Genomic DNA, 16,317 nt, shown 5'->3' on the forward strand with positions numbered 1-16,317 from the left:
AGAAATATTCTTATGATATTTCCTTTAAGTTTCCTTTACAGGAAGTAAGCTGGCAATCTCTCCACCCCATTGGTCCTTCACCAGACAGAAAAGGCCAATCCTAGGCAGAACTTTGTTGTAATGCATAAGCAGCCTCTTTAGGGGACACTGTCTGCCCTGCTTGGCAAAATTCATACCAACAGCTCCAGGTATATCCCCAGTCTCTCCTTCTGTTCTACATCAAAGTGATCTACCTGGTCAGTGACTCCTGAATAACCTCTCCCAGTTAAAGAGAGGTCTTGTTCATCAGTGTAAAAAAATAATAATAACAGTACAAAACACAACAAAGCAAAAACAGACCATTATAAACCAGAGACATCCTGCAGGGGAGGAAGAGAGAGAGGAGTGAGAGGGAGGGAGGGAGGAGCACAGGGGACTGTGGTGATGGTGCACGGGTGCCTTTGGGAAGAAAGTTCTATGGGGACTCAATCTGAGGGGATGGGGGGGAAGCATATATTGTCTTAAAAAATGTAAAAAATGATAGATGTTAAAATAAAACAATAAATAAAAACTGACGTTCAAAAAAAAAAGATAGGTCTTGTTTACAATTTTAAAATTTTACTTGGTCAACAATGACAGTTTTCTCCCGAAAAACAACACATCTCAAAACAAGTGTTATAGAATAAATGCTCCACAACTTGCTTTTAAATAATTTGCATCTTGGGCCTCCCCGGTGGCGCAGCGGTTGAGCGCGGGGTTGCGAAGCTGCCCACAACCTCTGCAGCACCGGTTCGATCCCCGGCTGCTGGGCAAGGGTCCCACATGGTGCCTAGACCTCTCCTGCCGCCCACTGCTCCCCTCAGCAGTGTACTTCGGTCCTTCTGCCTGCTCTGCTCCCTGCTCTGGCTCTGGTGAATTCTCTCACCCTCCCGCGCTTCTGACTGTACCCAGTGCTTGTATAAATAAATAAAATAAATAAAAATAAAATAAATCTATAATTTGCATCTTTTCAGATGTCTAGTTTAAGTTTTCTCCTGCATATATTGGTTAAAAGCTAGAAAAATTACACTGGAGATTTTTTACAGGCTGATATCTCACTATAAACAGTATCACATGGGGTCAATTTGGTTATTACTATCATAATTTCCTACCAACACTGAACAGAGAGAATTAGATTCTGTTATCACTGAATTAAATAGGTAGTTTTATTCATCTTTGTGAATATCATGGACACTGTTACGGGGACTCATTCTGACTTCCTCTTATTTAATCTCTTATGTTCCTATGAGGAGAGGGTAGTTAGTGCGGAGGGAGAACTGCAGTACCAAACTTAAGACAAAGTGCGGTTTTCACGAAAATCTAAAATCCAGGTGCTATTTGAAGTAGAAAAATAAAAGTACAAGATAACAGTCACTGTACCTGAAATCTAGTAAGATTTAAAAACAGAATGTTTATTAATACAACCAAACTAGAATTAATATCTGCTAACAGTGAGGCTATGTACAATTACTTAATAACTATCACTCCAGTATAAATTCAGGCATTTAAAGATTAAGGCAGAATGCTAGGATTTCAGATTTCCAAAATCCATTCTGAAATATGATGGCCCATCTTTACTCTCCACACATTATTGTACCAATGCAGCAATGTTCCAGTGTTAAGCTTTGCTAGAAATTACCTGAAGATCACCCTCTGCCAAAAACTCTATCAGGAAAAAAAAAATTGCTCCCTCACCTTACTTAAACGCGACCACAAACTCAAAACCCAAGCCAACTAATTTGTGATGGAATTTAAATGAAGAGCCACTGCAGAACACAGCACCATGGAGAAAAGGAGGCATCAAGGACAAGAGGGTTATCCGGAATGTAGAAATAAGAGTTGTCAAATATTTGTAAGATGTGATTGAAAAATTAAGGGAAAATGGAAAATACTTCTGACAAAATGCCACAATGTTCAAATAAAATCTCTCCACATTATTGTTTCAGGAAGCAGAATTTATTGAACATATTTGTCCAAAAGATAATCTATGTTTCTTAATGTGAACTTCAGTTAAAATGGAAAGGCTTCTGTAACAGGTCAGGGTAACTCAATTTACTGTATTTTTAGCTTCTGATTTACTACAAATTGACAGATAAAGCTCTAGATGGGTGATTTTACATGAGCAAAATTTAGAAGAACGAGAATGCAGGAAAGAAGTATGTTCAAAATCTGAGCAGAGGAAGTTTATAATTCTGCGTGGCTGGGGTCTTTTTAAAATTTAAGATACTCTGCCAGGTTCTTATTAATAGTACATATTTATTAATAAGTTAATACCATTTCCAAAACAGAAACTAATGTGTATATATAAATTATTGCTTTAAACACATAGCTATAAATACACGAGCAAACTGAGTATCTGTTCTGTTAATATACACAAAATATTAAAAGTATACATTGAGCATAAATTCAAATCTACTGCATAAGACCCTGTCTCTCATTGCTCATTCAGAATCAAGGACAAAAACTCATACGATTTTCATACCCTGCATACAAAATAGCGTTGCTCTCCAAAAAATCAATAAGTCAAATATTTGACTGCTCTGTATGCTCTGATTAGAGAATTCACATCACTAAGGTCACAGAGCTACCTGCTTTTCCAAGTTTTTTACATTAACAGTCAATATGAGGGGTTGAATTTCCTAGGTTTAAATGTCACTATCTGTTCTCACTGTAATGGTGACAAAACCATAAATGTGATTCAGTAGTGTTTTTATACTGATGGTGGTAAGAATTTGCCTGCTGTGAAAATACCAATAGTTCACCTTGCATGACATTTTCCTATTTGAAAGTATCTGCTTTCACAGACTGAAAGCTAATGTGCCAGGAGGCATTGTGCTCCTCAGCAACATAAAGAAGGTTCCAGAGGGAAACTTGGGCTGTGGATGGCTCTTCACTCAGGATGAGAAGTGAGTTAAACAGGTTCTTCAGAGAGAAAACAGATTATCAGCAATAAATGTATGCAGAGATAATTGCAATACTGAAGATAATGAAATCACTGCCTGACACCAGCCCGACATCCTAACAGGTGGTGCTTTCCTCATAACTATTTCCCCCTCAGGGAGAATCTCTGTTTCAGAGTTTATAAACAAATATTGCTGTAAGTCAAGATTCAAAGCCTCAGGTCTTGAAGGAAGTCAATCCAAAAAAGTCCAGGCAGGAGTCAGTTAAACATTTTAATAAGAAATAATATAAGTCTGGGCCCTCGATATGCACAAGGAAATGGTTCTAAAAAGCTCTTATGAAAAAAATTTTAAAAAGATCCCTATGACCACACTGTTCCCCCCACACAGCTGCCATTCCTGAAGTGTGCGATGTAGTTACCACTCAGGGTTTCTAAGCGAGAAGCAACGTACGCCAACCAATAAAGCAGAAAAAGATCATTAAAAAGATGACAGGTACCTTTTAGGGAATACCCAGAGGGTTAAATAAAACAGAAAGCCCTAATACATATTACAAATAAGTATGCCAGACACTGTTCTAAGAGTTTTACTTTAACTCATCTCATCCTCATAACATCCATATATGGTACAAGTTATTATTTCTCCTTTTCACATTGAGGGAACTGAGATACAGAGAGATTAACCACCTCAACAAAGTTTACAAGGGTGGTACGAGGCAGAGTTGGTATTCGAGCTGTGATTTGAACCAATCAGTTTAGCCGCAGAGTCCTTTGGCCAGGGCTGCCTCTCACAGGTAATGAGGTCAGGAAAAACATGCTTCTAGCACTGGCCCCATGAAGAAAAACCACTGCTTTGTTTATGGGCACAGACTCTACAGTTCGCACCATAAAGACCACTAACTGCACCCTGATTGCTGTTTCTAGAATGGCTTAAGGTGCTATTTCTGAAACCCCCGTAGAGCTATCGTTCCTGCCTAATGCTCAGTAGAATAGACTCTCCCTGGTACCATTTCTTTGTGTCACTAGTTTCTGATTTGGAAACTGGGGCAAATGCATCACGTGCCTAGCTATAGGAAATGCTGGGAAGACAGGTATCGGACATTTTCTGTTTATATGAAATGAAGAAGGCTCTATTCTCATGGGGAAAATAGAAGATTTCCACACATAGGAATTTCACAGGAAATTAGACATACGGTAGCCATACGGTGCTGTGACCATGTATAACAAGGAAAAGTGACCTAGTCCTGTAAATGAAGGGAATGGTCCTTTCAAGTGATGTCTGATGACCTAATGAGTAGGTAGGAATAAGCAATCTGAGGGAGGTGCAATAGCAAAGAGCATTCCTGGCAAAGAGAATAGCAAGTATAAAGAAGACACTGTGTCAGGAGGAAGCACAACGCATTCCAGGCACTAAAAGGTCAGTGGAACAGAGAAAGAGGTACAGGCAAGATTATGAAGAGACTTCCAAACTGATATTCAACAAGAATCCACAGCCAGGGAATTGGACACAAGCACATTTCTCTTAACTAGTCAAGTAACCCACCCTGGGCCTGTTGGGAACCCCTGCATAAGGAAGATGGCGTATGTGGGTTTAAGTATTCTGAATTCCAAACACTTTGAGACACTCTGTTGAGAGGCCAGAACAGTTTAAGATCTCTGACAATGCTTTTGATGGTATTTGTTAGCATTTCTGGTGTCCCTCTCCCCCCAAATGTGTTTTGAATCATAGAACCAAAGGAGGATAAATTAAAGGAAGAGAGAACCATGACATTATCTAGCTGAATCACTTCATTTTCTAGTTGAGGGAATCAGGTTGGTAGTAACAGAACCAGGACTAGAATCCAGCCCTAACTGTCCAATTTAGTGCTCTTCCCGCTACTCCTCTGCCTCTCAGAAAATTCCATCTCCTTAATCTTCTCAAAAGCTGGAACTGTCTTCACACCCTGAGAAAGCTGGCTCACTTCTCACTGTTGAGCACAAATCTGCCTTGATATAAACAATACTAACATGCGACATAATGAACCAGAAACTAAAGAGTAGCACGTAGCAGGGGATGTCAGACTACATTTGTTTAACAGCTGTCAGCTTTCCTCCAAAGTAGTTAAATCTTGATTAGCTGGAAACTTCCTTTAAAAAAAAAAAAAGATTCCACTTTCAAGAGGAATCTGATTATAAGCAAAGAGCTGACGTATTTTTTGTAGCGGTTAAAAATAAGAATTAAAAGGTATAAAACCTTCTACAATGCATTGGGTGACTCTCTTACATTTACTCTAGCATAGAAAAAAAGTCATGGTCAAGATGGCAACTCCATGAAAGTAGAGTTATTTAAGTTGCCAAGGAAACTCCCCAAAACACTGAGCTCTCCTTCTACCGCTATAGGTACAGAGATGACAGACTGGGATCACAGGCAGGTCACAGAGTAAAGCTAGAACAAATTAACCCCTGGATACACCTGGACCAAAATCCTACTTAAGAGTTAGGTCAGATATATAAAAGGAGCCTAATTAATCTAATTTTTCTAATGTTAATGAAGGTCACGGGCATTTTGTCAAATAGGAAAAAAGTAGTAAAAATTAATTCAGTGGTTACAGGACAATAGTTGGGAGTCTGACATCATCTTCAAAGGGAAAGTACTAACAAATGAATAACTGTCAAAGTTCACAATTGTTTTCTCTTCATTCCTTTGATTTTCATAAACAGAATTTCAACTACATTAATCTTTTCATGACTCTAAGGTGGGCTTTTTTTTTCCCATCTTTGGTCACATTCCTCTCTCTTTTCATGATCACAATCAATCTATGTTCATCCAATGCCATGAAATGAATTGTGTGTCCCCCAAAATTAGTATTTTGAAGCCCCAATGTTACTGTAGCTGAAGACTGGGTGTTCAGGCGATAATTAAGATTGAAAGTGGTCATAAAGCTAGAATTCTAATCCAATAGGACTTATAGGTCTTAAAAAAGAGAGATCTTTCTTCTTCCCAGCCTCAATCCAAGCCAAAAAGAGGACCAAATCAGGAACCACATCATTCTGCACTTGGATCTTTGATATCCCTGCTCCTGCACTGTGAGAAAAAAATATTTTGTTATGACAGCCTGAATATACTAAGATGCTAAATTCCTGTACTAGTTTTGACTTAATGGAGCAAGGAGAATTTCATTTCCAGTCAGGTAGATGGAAGTTGTCATCTATCATCATCACCAGAACAACTAACATGCATTGAACAGGTATATACATCAAGCACCCTTTTATCTAATATCTCATTTAAAATTCTTTTGGCTATCACTATCTTTATACTGAGGGAGTTGGGGGGGGGGGTGTAGAGTGAAAGAAAGTAATAAAAGAAACAATATTTTAACCCACACAAACCGATTCTAGAGCCCAAGCTTTTGAACACTACAGTGTTCAAAACTACACTGTTGCTGTCTTTTGCATTAGACTGACAGCTTTAAATCATTAATGTTTTGATCTCTCAGGAATCTGTTCTTATTATCTAGTATTTTTTGTAATTGATTTTGATTGCTATCATTTTTACCTACCTGCTATTCCAGAACTGGTTAATTCGATTCTATGAAAAGGGAAAAGGAGGCATTGAATGCTTCTGAGGTACATCAAATCTTTCTGTATTCAAATTCTCTTGGGAGTTTTAGTGTTATTTTATTAAAGATAGATGCCCTCAAAATTAACCAAAGTTAATCACAATTAGCTAAAGAGAACCACAGCAGCCCATTGTGATTTCTACTACCGCTCCTCTTCTAAAAACTGATTTTCACTGAATTCACCATTGAATTAAGCGAGCTAGCAAGCTGTGAGTTCTGCTATACTATTAAAACATGCAGAAACACTGAAAATGCACTTGCACATCTGCCAGAAGCTTCTGTTGCCAGAACTTGTCAGAGCGAGAATGATTTAGTACTAATTGCAGTGCCCTTGACAGTCCCGATCTACAAGGTTTATCCATCTCAGTAAGATGGAGCAGGTGAGGTAGCATGTGAGGGGCAGACGCAGGAAGCAGCACAATCATCTCTGTCGGTGAAACAACAAGACAACCAGTAACAGTGCTCATCTTTCTCTACGTCAGCAGAGCCACTCACTTCCCAAGGTTTTTATGTAATGTTTTGCTGCCTGACCAGATGAATTCTCCTCCCCTTCCCACGGCTATTTTCAAAACTACATCACTATGAAAGCCTTCTCTTGCTCTCCTTCCTTCCATTCCACACTGCTTAACAAAAGCTGACTTTTCCTTCTCTTTCATGGATCATATAACCCTTAAATACAAACTTTCAACTGTGTTAGGATGAGAGACTTCTAGTTTCCTTGATTCTAATCCCCTTGCAACAAGGTACATTTTTCTTATCCATGTCATTAATCAATAAAGGTGCTGACGAGAGATGAGAGAGTCACTCAATATTATGAGCCATTCAATTGAGCCTGGCACACAGCTCAGGTAAAATTCAGAATAAGAAGTCGTCAGGCTTCATAAAATTGATCTTACCCCAATAAAGCTTAGTTAAGGAGTCCTCTTTCATTTTTCACAGGGAAAACTCAAGAACAAGGAAAACACAGCTTAGAAGCAGTCTGATAAAACGAATAATATTACTTTTGCAATAAGTCAAACCCATGGAGAGATTTCAGGAGTCATAACTAGAAGTCAACCTTAAAGTTCAATTTAAAGACATTTTTAAAAAAAGTAAAATCAGGCGGAAAGTCCTAAGTTGGGCCTATCACAAGACTTAAATCAGTAAACTCATAAGACACTCCTTAGAATGACAAAGGTTTAAAATCTGGTAGCTATCATAATTAACCTGCTAAAAGGGACAGGATTTAACAAGCATTACAGAATAATATCCTCCTAATGGTTTTCAGAAGTATAGTCATCTGTGAAATTGAAGAGACTGTTCCATTCTCAAAGAGGAGGCTCATTGAGACTTGGAAATATTCCTAAGTACCTGGGAAAGTTCTATGAAAGTCCACCAAAAACTCATAGTAAATTAAGCACTCCAACAAATCTAACATGTTCCTAACTTTTCCATGGGTAGCAATTGACCAGTAGTTGAAATTTTTTTCTGAACACATCCTCCTTTTTTAAAAAAATTTTTTAAAGATTTATCTATTTATGCATACAAGAACTGGGGTACAGGCCAGAGGTGTAGGGGGTGAGAGGATTCACCAGAGACAGAGTGGGGAACAGAACAGGTGGAATGACTGAAATACACTGCAGAGGGATGCAGCGGGCGAGTCATGTGAGTAGCTCCCTGGCCAGGGATCGAACTCATGCTGCAGTGGCTGTGAATAGCTTCATAGGTTGCATCTTAATCCCTTGCACCACCAGGGAGGCCCACATCCTCCTTTTGACATCTAACAAGCCACTTTTAGCACTAACCATGAACAAAACTTACTTTTTTTTTAAATATAAGTTTGAAAAACAGAGCACACAGTTTGGAGACCAAAACAAAAGCCACCCACCCTGGTTTATGTTACTGTGCCCATGATGTGGCATCAAACGTTCTCAAAAAGCACAAAGAATGAGGCTTCATTATAAATTAGTGGGGTGGGGTGTCTCTGGGTCATGCGCCTCTCACACCCTCTTTTGTCTCAGAAGCCCCTTTTCCAGTAGGTACATGTCATCTTGGCTAGCCAGCTGTTTGGTCAAACACTAACCTAGATATTGCTATGCAGGTATGTGATTAACATTTACAGTCGGGAGAGCAGTAGATTACCTTTGATTACTTGGGTAGGCCTCATTCAATCAGCTGAACCCCTTATGAGCAAAAACAATTTTCCTCAAGAGAAGAATACTGCCTCAAGACTGTCATGTAGATATCCTGCCTGAGTTACTAACACGGTAGCCTGTTCTACACATTTCAGATTTAAGAGTACAACTTCAGGGCCTCCCTGAAGATGCAACCTATGAAGCTATCCACAGCCACTGCAGTACGAGTTCAATCCCCAGGTAGGGAGATAACCAAATGGTGCGGCAGACCTCTCCTGACTTGCCCGCTGCTCCCCTCAGCAGTGTATTTCAGTCAACCTGCCTGTTCTGTTCCCCATTTTATCTCTGATGAATCCTCTCACCCCACACACCTCTGACCTGTACCCCAGTTCTTGTATGCATAAATACAAAAATCTTTAAAAAAAAAAAAAAAAGAGTACAAGTTCAATTCTTGCCTGAGTTTCCAGCTGACCTGCTAACCAGTCCACTACATAGATTTCTGACCTGACAACCTTCCCGATCAAGCGAGACAATTCTTTAAACATCAATATCCCTCCTGCTCTCTCTCTTCTCTCTCCACAGTATCCCCTATTAGCTCAGTTTCTCTGATAAAACCTGTTTTAAGTATTAGGCTCAGGAAATGTTTGGAAAATCATTGGGGTAGAAAATCAAAAAGGAAACATTAATATAAAAAAAAAGTCTGCAGATAAGAACAAAGCATAACACATTATAATTTTGTCAAAATAGACTATGCCTTTTCATCCTTGTACTTCTTTCAGTGTTGACTAAAAACATTTTTAACTGGGAACAAATGAAACAATTTATAGTTGTGACAACTTCCCTCACTCCCTTTTTTTCTTCTGAGTCATCTTCTTCAAAGGAAAGGACATACTTTATATTGAATGGATATACTGGTTGTTGCTGGAAAAAAAAAAAATTTGCGTCTATTCAGAAACTTCATTAATCATTAGTAATAAAAGCTAAGGTTTATTACCACACACAGTTTCTCAACATCAGGAATTCACATTGTCTTAGCTGGATGATCCTGGCACAGGATCTTTCATTAATTTGCAGTCAAATCGATGGCAAGGGCAGCGATCATCGGAAGACTGAACAAACACTGATAGGGTTGGAAACTTGTGTCCAACATGTTTATCTGTATTGGCCAATGGCCTTAAGTTCCTCCTAACTGTTTACGGGAGGCCTCAGTTCTTCCACGTATGTACCATACAATACAGCTATATGAATGTCCTCCCTGGTTTCTCTCAGTAAGAGCAAGAACAAGGAGGATACCACAATGCCTGTTGCAGAAGTCACATGCCATTGCTCCTACCACATCCTGTCCATTAGCCACAGTCTACCCTGTTCCTCATATTTTAGAACCACAACAATCCAAGTGTATGAAACCATACACTTGATTTGAACTTTACCACAAAGTTGAGTTTTACTTGGTCTTTGTCTCCCTTTCTGTGTTAACCTTACTGCTGTGATTGAGGAGTAGTTTGTCTCTTGCTATTCTGCAAGTCTCTGAATGTGTAGTCTCTCTACATACGTTTTTACTCCTACTTGTGAAGTGGACATTTTATCTCATTTGTATCGGCAGCCAACAGACAGACAATTAGCATTCTGTTTTATCTATTCCCATACGATAAAAGTCCACTAGATACATGATCTTTTCACAGATGTCTCATCTTCTTGAACTAGGGCAACTCCGAAGTCACTGGCAAGCCATTAAACTAACTGTTCTTGGTTCCAGTGCAGAACTGTTCATGGCTCCATAATCTCCATGGAAGAGGCTGCTGGAAGTGACTCTTCGGGCAGTCTCTCAGAAGGGTTGTAAGTCTGGTAGACATGTTATAATAAGGCCTATTTAGCTCCGTTTAAAACCATGCTGAATTGTTATCACCATATATGAAGCTATCATTTGTGGAAAAGATCAGTTATAATAACATCTTAGCTCCTTTTCAGAAGGAAATTCTTAAGTTTGGACTAAAGGGACCATTTAAGAAGATCATTTTAGACAAACAGCTAATCTCACAATTTTTTCCTTTTCATTAATTAGCTTTTTTATTCAAGTAATTCTGTACTAAGCTACTCTACTGTCTGTGGAAGCAACTGGCAGGTAGAAGGAAATCACATTTATTGAACTCTCCTCACATGTTGAGTGCTATACCAACTACTTTATAGGTCATCCAATTTAATCCTCATATTAGAACTGTAAAGTAGGCATTATCTTCATTTTACAGATGAAGAAACCTAACTTCTGAAAACTTAAATAACTTGCCTTGAATCATATAACTAGCAGAATTAACACTCACGGCCCAGATTGTCCTAAGTTCAAATGCCATTGTTCTATGTCAGTTTTTGCTAGTAGCAATGAAACCTAAAGCTTGATGACCTACCACAAACATTTAATTATTGTTTATATTAAATGAAAGTCAAAGACTCAGTCAAGCTCTGCTCCATGTTACACACCTATTCTATATGCCTTCCCTAGTGGGAAGGATAAGGAATACTCCCTCCATGGAAAGAATTAAAGCCAAATCATAGAAATCACATTCAAAACTTCTACTCAGAGTTGGTCTCTATCTATGCATGTTCCATTAATCAAACCCAGTCATATAGCAAGCTTTTCCAGAAGCAAAAAAATATACTTTGCCTATAGGAGTAACCACAAATCACATGCTAAGGCTAAGGATACATAATCCCTATTAGACTTTTAAACTGTCTGCTGAAAAGGGAGAATATATTCCATGTAGTAAGAAAAGTAAAGTAAATAACTGATAACTAGAGAGGCCAATTGCAGTAGTGTTGTTCTCTAACTGTAGTTCTCTTCCAGGGTACATGGAGAAGACCATACTTCCTTATCTATTAATGGTCATGGGTGAGAAGTTAACTTTCTGTGGTGAATGAAATATGAGTAAGAGTGATATGTCACTCCTGGGTGAAAATTATTTAAGCTGGTGCAGAATTGGCATATGTTTTTTTTCCAATGATGAATGTAGCTTGGATCCGACAGAATAAAGACAATATGAGATAGAGCCCCCAAGCAATCTAGGATAAACATATAGCACAAATAAGAAGCTGTTGCTACACCTTACTGGCCCTGTTCAAGCTGAATCAATCATTACAATTCCCTATTTTTCTTTAAGAATCCAAATGATTCTTCAATTAAAGAGTGGCTGGGGCATAGTGATGTACATCTGAGTAAGTGTGAACTTATTCCCCTGAATCATATCCAGTGCTGCAAATCAATGTTATCTCAATTATAAAAAATAAATTTTAAAAAATGAAACCTGTTGGATGTTTAAGGCAATTGTTAAGAAAAATTCTGTGGTAGATCCAATTACAGAATAAAGATTCATTTCCTAATATAAGCATTAACTTTTTTTTCTATATCAAGTTTAGTTAAGGTAATGCTCACATACCAAAAACATTAAATATATATGCTTACATTGACCCATGAAATATCTTTTGCTAAATAACATCTAGGTAAATTACAAGAAAATGGCCAAGGCGAGAAGATAGACAGATGACCAGAATCAAGATGCTAAACCACCATGAGAAAGAAACAAAATCTCCCCTTCCTAAAATGCTTTCTTAATTGTAGTACTAAAGAGAGAAACTTGATTCTCTTATAAACATATGCTGACCATGTAAAACCTCCCAAGTAAACCTCAGCCACATGAAAAAATCTACTCTAATACTGGACTTAGAAATGGAATTCAGTAAACAGTAGGTTAACTGATTGAGCATATAAATCATCAGGGGAAGAAGCTGTTTTGTAAATCACTTAATCCATAAATTCACACTTCAGATAGCAGACAAAAATCTATTGGTGATGGTTGTGTTAGCTATTAGGCCAGATGATGTAATTCTACACCTAGATCTGAATGGAAATTAATGGATTAAATTAAATATCTAGTAGGGAAAAGGAACAGTTTAAGAGCATATAGAACTTAAATTTTATTTAAATATGTGCCATGCTTTTTAAATCAAAATAGGAAGCACTTAATGAAAAGTCACTTCATGATTGCATAGCACCGAGGCTTTTTATTGGGAAGAATCAAAAAGCATTTATAAAATCTTTTACCAAATACAGTACAGTGCTGAACCACCGGGTTTTAGGAAATTCAAATTAGTAAATCTCCCACGTAGATAACAATCTACACTAAGTCAGTGCCCAACAGGTTCCGGTATTATACACTGAAAAGAAAAACTAAAAAATTGTAGTGGTCATTTCAATTGCATTCCTATAAATCAATAAATTTAAAGTTACTAACATTTTTTACAATCTACTATTTAAATCTTGTTTTTTGTGTTTATTCAAGTAGAATGATCTACAGATAGGAATATATACTTAATTGATTTTAAAAAGATTGGATAAATTTTCACCTTTAAGTGACAGACTCTCTAGAATGACAAGTAATGTGACAGGTAAAAGTAAATGAAACAAAACTGAATTACCCTTGTCATCAATCTTGTTCCTTTGTGTAGTAAATCTCATTTGGGAGTGACATATTCTGAATTTTACTATTCAAGCACTAAATGAATCTGTCTCTTCCACAATGATAGTTCCAGCATGGCAGTGATACATATCCTCATTTTAATTAACCTAATGGTCTATTCACTGATCATACTTGGAGGTCTATTTCATTACCCTAAATTAACATTTTCTTTCCATTAAAGTTTCAGATAATAAAAAAAAAAGACATTGCTTTCATGTGTAGTTTACAACACAGTTAATCTAAAGTACTTCTTTGCTTAGTGATTACAAGCACTTAAAAGCTCTTTGAAAAGCACTCAGAACTCCTAGCAGCCCAATGATTTATTTACTCGTATGCAGGGAGGGCCATTAATAAAGAGAATAAAAACGCAATATTTCACGAATAAAAATACCTATTCATTAGCTCTATGAAAGCAGTTCTAAGAAAGACATTGATTGATCTCATTTTAAAAGGTGTGATGGTTCTCCTTAAAGTAAATGGGTTTGTATTTACATAAAATAATTGAATAATCCTAACTGGTACATTTTGTCATTTTATTCTCTTTGCAATGAAGAAATTTGTTCTCAAGTTTAGAGTCAGACATAAGAACAACAATAAAGTAATTTTAATTGTTCAAGAAGACTGTTTAAAGAGAAATGTTTGCCAATTTAATGAGAAATTATTTGATCATAATTCTTTGATACAAAGTCAGCACCAAAGGCTAAATTGTCAAACCTTGGATGGAAATTTACATATACATCAGTCCATTAATGTTGACTTTCCAAATTAGTCCCTGTTGATCAACATGAAAGCAAACCTCCATTTGATTTAAAGATGGTTTATAAAATTTTCACATAATCCCAAATCTATAACTTATCTTCATTGTTCTTTTTAGACAAAAAATGCACTACTATCAACTCCTTCCCTCTTCCCAGCCAATCCCCACCCTATTCCAGAACTAGTCTTAAAAACTATGCAGATGCCACAGAGAAACAAAATTTTAATTGAACATTGTATTTTCATTACAATTGGGACATCCAGTTGATATGAAATTTTAGTTATCTAAAAAAAGTGGTTGGGTTTACAATTAATTTATTTTGATTAAAATCACTTGGTAGGAATCCATCTTGGTAAGTACTATGTTTTTTGAGAAAAAATTCTCTATTTATATGATCTGATAAAAATTTTAGAGTTTTGCACTTTAAAAAATACTTGCTATTACACATTTGAAGGCAATATTTTTAACTATTTCAGGTTCACTTCAGAAAACTGAATGATTTGGTTATGAAACAACTCATAAACACTTCAAAATGAACTATTCCCAAGTTAATGTAATTCTCAGTTAACCCTGGAAACCTGGGAATATTTTTGCTATTAGGATAACATCAAAAACAAAATGTTATACATTCCAACTATTTTTCTTAATATATAAAATTTAATGTATTTAATATATAAAATTTAACAAATAAAAATTCTGTCAGAACATATATATTTTTGAGATTCTGGCCATTTCAGTAGGAAGATAGAAAGTTTTGCTAATTCTCTAACATTTCCACAACTTGCAATGAATCATTTAAACATAAATTACTTCTACATCTAAAAAAGATACTGCTTAGTAGCTAAATTTAATACTTGCTTGAAATTCCACATTTTCAATCTACTCTCTGCCTCACTTTGACTTTTTCCTAGAATGTCTCAACCAACCCCTTCATAGGCAACTTTATTTCTACCTGTGCTCCCAAGTAGACACTTTTAACTGAGTAGACTCAGTTAAATCCCCATAATTGTTATCTTCCAGTGTTTATTTCAATCATCACACATTCCTACTTATTTTTCCATGCCCATTAAGGAATGCCTATATTCCTTTTTTCTCCAACTAACCAAGACATAGCCTCATCTTCAAGATGGAGCTTACACTTAATCTCTTAGCTTTTGAACCTAAGAATTGGACCATCCTTTGAATCTCTAGAAACTTATTGCCATGTAAGGTATTACCTCTTTCTTCAATTGTTTCATATATGCATAAGTTCTATGATCAGCTACTTGAGGGCAGGAGGGAACAGGGTTAGCACTGCATACTAACCCAAAGCCATTACCTCCATAAATCTGCTCTTATGCCTCTGCACAAGTCAGTCACCTGAGCTGAATAAAGGTAAATAGGAGCAGTCCTTCAGCAAATAGTCACTAAAGTCACCATGAACTTTCACATAAGATGCAGATCTATACATCACAGAAGCTGATGGAAAGGTGATCTCCAGCAATTGTCCAATGGCACTGATGCTGGCCTGGGCCAAGGCCGCAGGTGCTCTACTCTGACCTGTCTCGTGAAAGTGTTTTGTGTGAGGCCTCAGCTGAGATAGGTCTCCAAGAGTTCTCAGTGGAGAGATGCTAAGGCTTAGAACTTGTTGCTCCCTGGAGGCACCAAAAGGGTCAATATCCCCTACATCTGGCCCAACAGTTTCTTCTGCTTCAACTTCTGACCTCCTTTCCATCGTGGAGTAGTAGGCACAGCCTACTGAACAGGCAAACAGTAGACTACTGAGCGAATCAGGACAATATATGAGAAATGGGGGAGGGCAGCTGAGTCTGCACACATTTTGAGAGAAGTGAATCAGAACCCATTCCCAAATGCCTACTCCATGAAATTAGCAAAGTCCTGCACAGAAATTTAAAGCTTAAACATTACTTAACTAATAGTCCTAGACCCATTCCTCATTAGTAACTTAATGGACACTTCTGATGGGCCTTACCTACTCATCTCATTTCCTGTGTCCACCAAAACAGCCCCCAAATAAGCCTAAGGTATTATATTCAATTGTTGACCTAAGAACTGACACAATCCATCACCTACCTAACATAATCTATTATTTACCTTTCTGTCATCACATTGCTAAATGTCTGTTTATTAAAGTAATGAGTAAAATCTCATCTGAGCTTTATCTCTGGCTCATTTATCCACCAACTTAAATAGTTACTATCCTATGAGTTACAACTACTCTACAAAAGATTGAACCTGGAATTAAAAACTAAGAATACTGGCAAAGAAAGGAGCTTAAAGAGACACAATTCAACATTTTTATACAAATATTTTTAAAATTACTTTCAATGAATAATATTGCCCAAAGTGCTAGGAAAGCAGACATTATCATCACTATTCCATGAGGACTATTTTTTAGCACCTCATAATTCTGTATGAAATT

At 37.1% G+C, this 16,317-nt stretch overlaps 1 protein-coding gene across 1 annotated transcript in view; it reads right to left on the bottom strand.

Annotated features, from left to right (window-relative positions):
* The window catches only part of PRIM2 (DNA primase subunit 2), a gene marked incomplete at both ends in the record, with an annotated part of 281,009 nt that overhangs the window by 138,954 nt on the left and 125,738 nt on the right, over positions 1–16,317 (bottom strand). The gene's annotated exons all lie outside the window — the stretch shown is intronic.

Source organism: Talpa europaea (assembly GCF_964194135.1).
Source record: "Talpa europaea genome assembly, chromosome: 2".
In the NCBI taxonomy this organism is placed as follows: Eukaryota; Metazoa; Chordata; class Mammalia; order Eulipotyphla; family Talpidae; genus Talpa; species Talpa europaea.